The 6,647-nt window shown below is 43.5% G+C and overlaps 1 protein-coding gene across 1 annotated transcript in view; it reads right to left on the bottom strand.

Annotated features, from left to right (window-relative positions):
* SFMBT1 (Scm like with four mbt domains 1) overlaps positions 1–5,212 on the bottom strand; it is a 110,331-nt gene extending 105,119 nt beyond the window's left edge. The window contains exon 1 of the mRNA XM_081316829.1: positions 5,102–5,212. The gene's annotated coding sequence lies outside the window, so the exon portion shown is untranslated. The remainder of the gene's footprint in view (positions 1–5,101) is intronic.
* Between the last annotated feature and the right edge of the window lie 1,435 nt (positions 5,213–6,647).

The raw sequence follows: 6,647 nt of genomic DNA on the forward strand, positions 1-6,647 counted from the left end.
CAAAAACACAGAACTACACAATTCTTATGCTACACGATTCTGAAGCTTTTGATCTCTGTCAAAAAATAGAGAATTCTGCAGCAGAAAGATGTTTCTGTGAGAAATAGGAGGGCCTGGTCTAAGCAAACTTGTTCTGTGAATATAGACTCCATTCATGTCAATGTTCTGCATTTATGGACCTTGAAATCTTCCAATTCTCTCTTAGGTCAGCAAAGAAAGCCTTTAAACTAGAGATTCTTGCTGAATGTTACTTGCATGCCATTCAACAAATCAACATGGACAATTATTGTCTATATTCACTTTCACTAAAGCTCTCTGGACTTGTTCTTCTATAGGCAGACTTCCCACTACAGACACAGAGTCCCCTGAAGGCAAGTGAAGGAGGGAAAAGAACTAGGGCAAAATCAGAAACATTCAGAGAGGGGACTTTAAGTTAGTATAATTGTCTTCAAGACTTTGTGGAATAAATATATGCTGTAGCAACCATAATTCAAAGACCTTGAAGACTTCTATACAGTCATTAATACTTTTGCTTCTAACAGAAAAACACACGAATTTAACTCTTACAAGTACTAGTGTATTAAGATTGACAGTACTTAAGAACTGGGTTAGCAGTTTCTTATACAAACTAGAGATCTATTAGGTCTATTTCTAACAAGGTCATAGTGCACAAAAGCTTCCAGCAAAAATAGTTTTTGGATTTTTTTATCTCCCTTTCACAATTCTACAAAATAAACCAAGTAAGCTATATAGTCAAAAAATATTTGTAAATAAAAATCATAGCTGCATCTGTCACTTTAGAAGGGAAAGTCCTGTGCTTTGAAAAGGTTAATTTCAAACTTATAATCAGAAAATTGGTTTTTATGCCAAATAACATACATAATTCTTGGCAACAGGTCTACATTTATGAAACAAGGAACAATTATTAAAGTTTACTACATGAGACTTTAAAAAATTATGAAACTGTGATATGAATATCAACATGTCACAGGCAACAGTTTAGCACATATTTCTTTTTAACACCTCTTATTTCTCTCATATAAAGCTATTTGAGAAATTGCTAAGAGATTACTCTCCCCACAAAAATAATATAGTAGTATACCAATGAATTACAAATAGAAGGAACTTACTAATTTAAAAAGAAATTACAAAATTAGGTGCCCTTGCCCGTTTTAACTCATCACTCTAATTTTCCCACAAGGAGATCTATTGCCACTTTTAGAACTTCTCCCATTCCTGGAGTAATTCTGGCATATAAAAAATAAAGTCATACAACATACAAAGAAAAATCAATGAGAACTAATTCTATATTCTCCAACTTTTGATTTTAATATAATCTAATTAATGGTTGTACACCATCCAGTCATGCTCAGTGATATGGGCAAAATAATAAACCCCCAAAATAAATGTAGAACTGACATGAACTACCATCTCAGTTACACAGCTATGCAGCATAAGCCTCACTGAATCTCACTGAACATAACTCTGTTGCTAAATATTGAGAAGGTTATCATGCTCACCACTCGGCTTGATTTATAAAAGATACAAGGTAAAATATAAACATTGGGCCAAGATTGGACAAATACAGCAACGATGTATTGTTCAGGAACTGAACCATTTTCATAGATTTGGAAATATGATCTTAGAAACAACATGTGCTGAGCTTTGATGTAATACTGTATTATTTCTTTAGTTTCCTATTGCCTTAATTTAATAAAGATAACTATACTGGAGTAAGAGGTGTTCAAATACATACATCCTATACCTGGTATAATTTTTCCTGCAGGTCAGAAAGTTAAGAGCCAAATATTTAGTAAAGTCTTCCTTCATTTTATGTTAAATTTATAATCCTTGAAAATCTTGCATTAAATGATATACTGAATGAGTGGAAAAATCCGGTTGTAGGGCACTGTCAACAAATGTGCTCATGAACTTTTAGAGCCTTAATCTATATATAGTACACAAATTTAAAATGTCCAAGTTTTTATAACTTTACAAATAAAGTATTTAAATAAATAGCTCAACTATTATGTGAGAACTGATACAAATATATGCATAGATAAATACTTGCATGTTAAGAATGAAGCCTTAAGCAATGCCAGCAAAAATTGCATTTTAGTTGAATGGGATTTCACTATAATCATATAATTTAAAACAATCCTGCTGTCATCCAAGTCTGATTATAGCCTCCTATGCAGTCAGGTCTCAAAAATATAAATTGCAATTAATGATTCAACACTATCCAAGGATTTTAAGAAACAAATTAAACTTTTCTCATTATATTTATTTATTACAGCCTAATCTAAGCATAGTATCTAAGAATCATTTCTCTTCAAAATACTTTCTTCATATATAACAAATTAAGGATTACAGGTGTCTATTCCAATGCATGTACCTGAACCTGAAAGTTAAATGGTTTAGATTTTAAGATCTTTGGGTATGAATATATGCCTTCAAATCAGTCTTGTTATCTACCTGGACAAATCCCTGACGATTTTTGGAAGTGATTTGTCACTACCTTCTTCCTAGAGAGTGACTGGCCCAAGATCAGCCAGCTGGTTTTAGGCCTAAGGCAGGACTAGAATTGATCATCCCGTGGCTTTTAGCCTGGTTTCTTAATCACTACACCAAACAGGGTCCCTTTTAAAGTGTAGATGTATATAATTTATTTTATTATGTAACAAAATAAAGTCATTCATTGCTTCAGAGGGAATGTAGTCAATTTATCTTTATAACACATAATATGGACCTAAATTTATTTATATGCTATATTCTTTAGCTGTTTACTGCTAAGCTATAACTCTGAGTAACATCAGTGACCTACAATCACGATGCTTGAAATATTAAATTATTCTTTCCTTTTTTTAAAAAAAAGTGATATATACCAGTAGTTGCCACAATCAACACTGTTTCTCATTTTTTAATAGCATCCAAAGTCGATAAATAGTTTCTAATAGATGAAATTGTCAGTAAAACTAGGAAACTGTCATTATTCAATCACCCCTTGCCCTTATATAACCTTTGAGTAAGTTCACCCCAATGACGTACAGCCTTACTTCATTTTAATGGTCAAAAATATCTATTTTCTTACTTGAATGTTAGAAACCTGCAGTTTATTGTATATTACTGAAATATTTGCTATTGTAATGTCCCAAACTACTGACAGCAACCAAGCCTATGAAAAAAGTAACATCAAAGAGACTAAAAAAACACATTTTTATCAGTGAAAATTTCTCTATTCTATTTTCCAACTGGATAAAGTAGAGGCAAAAGCTATCATTGCTCAGGCTGCTACAATGCCAACAAATTTCTCAGAAGCATATGTAATCATTCTACTAAAATCCACCTGGGTCTAATAAATAGACATCAGTCTGGCTCATTATATGGATTAAGAAAGGCCTAGTAACAGTATTGCTTTTTAAGGACTGATAAACTGTCTAGCATTTACTCCTGCAAAACAAATGTGTTTTTTTTTAAAAAAAAACCTTCCCTGGTCTTTTCCTTCTATTCATTAAGAGATGTCAACTTCCTTTGCAGTAGTTTGTACTTTGACTTGAGCTATAGAAATATGTCCATGGTTCAAGTGCTTCTGAAATGGTATATGCAAAGAAGGGTTCTTGCCTGATTACAGGCCGCTTGTTTTTCTTATGTAACTATATAACTCCCCTTCCACTTTAAGATTATTTTTGCAATATGAATCAAATGTGTTGTGCTAAAGTTTTAGTTCCCTCTAAGCCAACTATAGTTTATATCTCAAGTTCAGGGCTTGGATTCAGGTGCATCCTGAGCTTCATGGGCAGATTTATATTCAAGTCAACAAGGTCTTTATTTTAAAGTACAAGAAAGAGTGACAAGAGGTGAGGCAGGAAATAGAAAGAAAACAGCAGAGCATATCGAGCAGTTGTTTTTCAACTGAAAGCAGAATCCCGCAGGAGAAGACATTAGCAACACTTGTAAGATGGAAGGAAACTGGGGCTGGGCTTCGTGTTAAGTTTGTGGCACTGTACTTAATAAAAACAACGTGCGCAGCAGCTGCGGATCCGACCATCCTAGAGATTTAGTCCCCGAAGTACGCACGAGGTATGTGCACCACCAGGTTGTTATACGAAGTTGTAGTCGGATTAACATCTAACCGAAAAACGTAGCGCTTTTTAGAGTAAGCAGCAGTCCCGACAGAGTCCCGGAATGAGTTTAAAGATCAGATACGCCGCCGGGGGGGGGGCGGGGGCGGTGTAGTGAGAAGACAGAAAAACAGCCAAATAGTTCATGAGGCCTCTTCTCTTCAAATGAAGCCATATTTAAGTTTTGTTTTTTTTTTTAAAAAAAAAGGGGGGGGGGGAACGACGACTTCTCAACCAACCGGCCCTCCAAGAATACACATGGCCACAAAAAGTTCATGGGAAGTTACCTTGAAACGAGATTCTCCCGACCCGTAGACTACTTGAATGTGGAGGGAAGAAAAAAAAAGTGTCGGCCAAGTGCTCGGCCGGTGACCCATTCAGACTCCGAGGGAACGGCGGGAGGCCAGCAGAGATTCTTCCCCTCTTGCTCGGAACAACCCCGGAGTCGGGAAAGGGGCAGAGAGAAAAGGGGAAAAGGAGCTTCCGCGCCCACCGTCTCGCAACTTTTCGCGACCGCATCAGGGCGGCAAAGGCGAGAGGGAAAGAGTCAACCTGGCGCCCCCTTCCGGGCCCAGACCTTCCCCGACGCAACGCGCACCTCCCCCGGGCCGCGGGAACTTGCGCGGAGAGCGGCACCAGCGCCGCCCGCGCGCAGAGTTGGCGCTCCTACTGCAGCGGCGCGGCGGCGGCGGCAGCGGCGGCGGCCACGGCGGCTCCAGCCCGGGCATCGGAGGGAAGCGCTCGCCGCTCGCTCCCCCTCCCCTGGCGCTGCGCTCCGCCTGCTTCCCTGGCGGCGGCGGCGGCTGCTTCTTCTGCCGCCGCCGCCGCTGCTGCTACCGCCCTCCCTCGCCGTCTCCCGCATCAAACTTCAGGAGCCGAAAAAAAACCTTTCGGGCGGTCGGGCAGGCGGCAAAACGTACCCAGCATCTACACCGGACACCGCCCTTCCAACGAGGGCACGCATCCCGCGCCCGTCTTACCTAAGGGGAGTTTTTCCAGCCCTGCGCCGCTGCCGGGGCTCGGGCAAGGCTCGCCGGCGCTCCGCTCACCGCCTCATTCCAATATGGCACGGTCGGCCCAAGCGCATGCGCCCGCCGTCTCTCTCCCCGATCCCCTCCCCTCGCTTCTGGCTTTTTGGGCGCTCGCTGCACACTCCCTCGCGCTCGGACACGCGGAACCGTGGCGCCGGCCGGGGACGGGCCCCTCGGCTCTGGGCTCCTCTCCACGCCCTTCCCGCCCACCCCGAGCCCCGAGCCAAAAAATAAAACTTGAGCCTCTCCTGACTTTGTGCGCCGAGAGGCGGCGCGAGCCTCCGCCCGTCGCAGCGCCACCCTGTCCCCGAGGATTTCCCGCGGGGCGCGCACCTGCCTCAAGTTATTCGGCGCGCAATTGTGAAGGTTGCGGCCCCGCCGGGCTCGAAGTGGAGAAGGGAGGAAGAACGGGAGAATGAAAAGGAGCTAAAAAAGGAAAAAAAGAGCCCCCCTGGGCGTGCTGGAATGAAAGCAACCGGAGGGCTTGAGGGAGAAGCAGGCAGACGCTCAGCCGGCTCAGTTCTCCATCCGTGCTTGCAGAGCCACCAACAACTTAAGCCTGTTTATTTCTACTGAAACCGGCTGACTCCGGTACGGAGCCACTTTAAGACCGACCAATACCCGGCCGAAAGCCTGGTATAGCGTGCGATTTGGCCGCGTCCCTCGATTGCCAAGTTAACGTTGCTCAGAGTATTCCGACTTCCTTCCCGTCTTTCTCCCCACCACCCCGTGCCCCACCCCCAATTTTGTTGGCCCAACGCTGACACCTTGGCTCAGCCGATGCCAGCTTAGCCCCAGTTTTGCTTTTTTTCCTCTGATCCCGCTTCCACTTTCGCAGCAAGCTGCCCCCGGATCTTGGAGTCATTGACGGCCCCCTTCTGGTCCGCCGCCCCCCCCCCCAAAGATGTAGGACGGAAGCGCGGCCCAAGTGCGTGCTCGCATTGGAAGGGGATGGCGGCAAAGGAGACGGCAGGGCGGCTGCGGCTGTGAAGGCGTTGGAAAGTGAGATGAATAATCCCCCCCCCGCGCCGAAATTAAAATGAAACAAAATGAGATGGGGGGGAAAAGGAAAGGATTGTGCAACATAGAGAACCTCATGACCACGCGCCTGTGCAATCAGAGAAGAGTAATAAAAGCGAGCGAGTTTCACGCAGCTTAAAGGCGACAGGAGGCGAAAGAGGGACAGCGATTTTTGCTGCCAGCGAACTGGAGCCGTGCAAGAACCCCAATTTGGAGAAAGGGGTGGAGAATGGGATCTTATTTCGAGGACTCTTCCTCTGCATTCTCCTTTTTCTTTTTTTTTTTTCCTGAACCAGCCATCGCCCATCCACACGGCTGGACTTTCGCGTTGGCATGATTTCCGCAGCTGGCGTTCACTGTCGAATACCCCCCTCCCGCCATTCTTTTTGAAAGAGGACTTGCTTTGCACACGTTAACACCTCTCTTAGGGTATCGGGATTATTTTAAACCTCGAGCTCATTCCGCAGGCTACACG

This window comes from Vipera berus, assembly GCF_964194415.1.
Source record: "Vipera berus genome assembly, chromosome: 2".
In the NCBI taxonomy this organism is placed as follows: Eukaryota; Metazoa; Chordata; class Lepidosauria; order Squamata; family Viperidae; genus Vipera; species Vipera berus.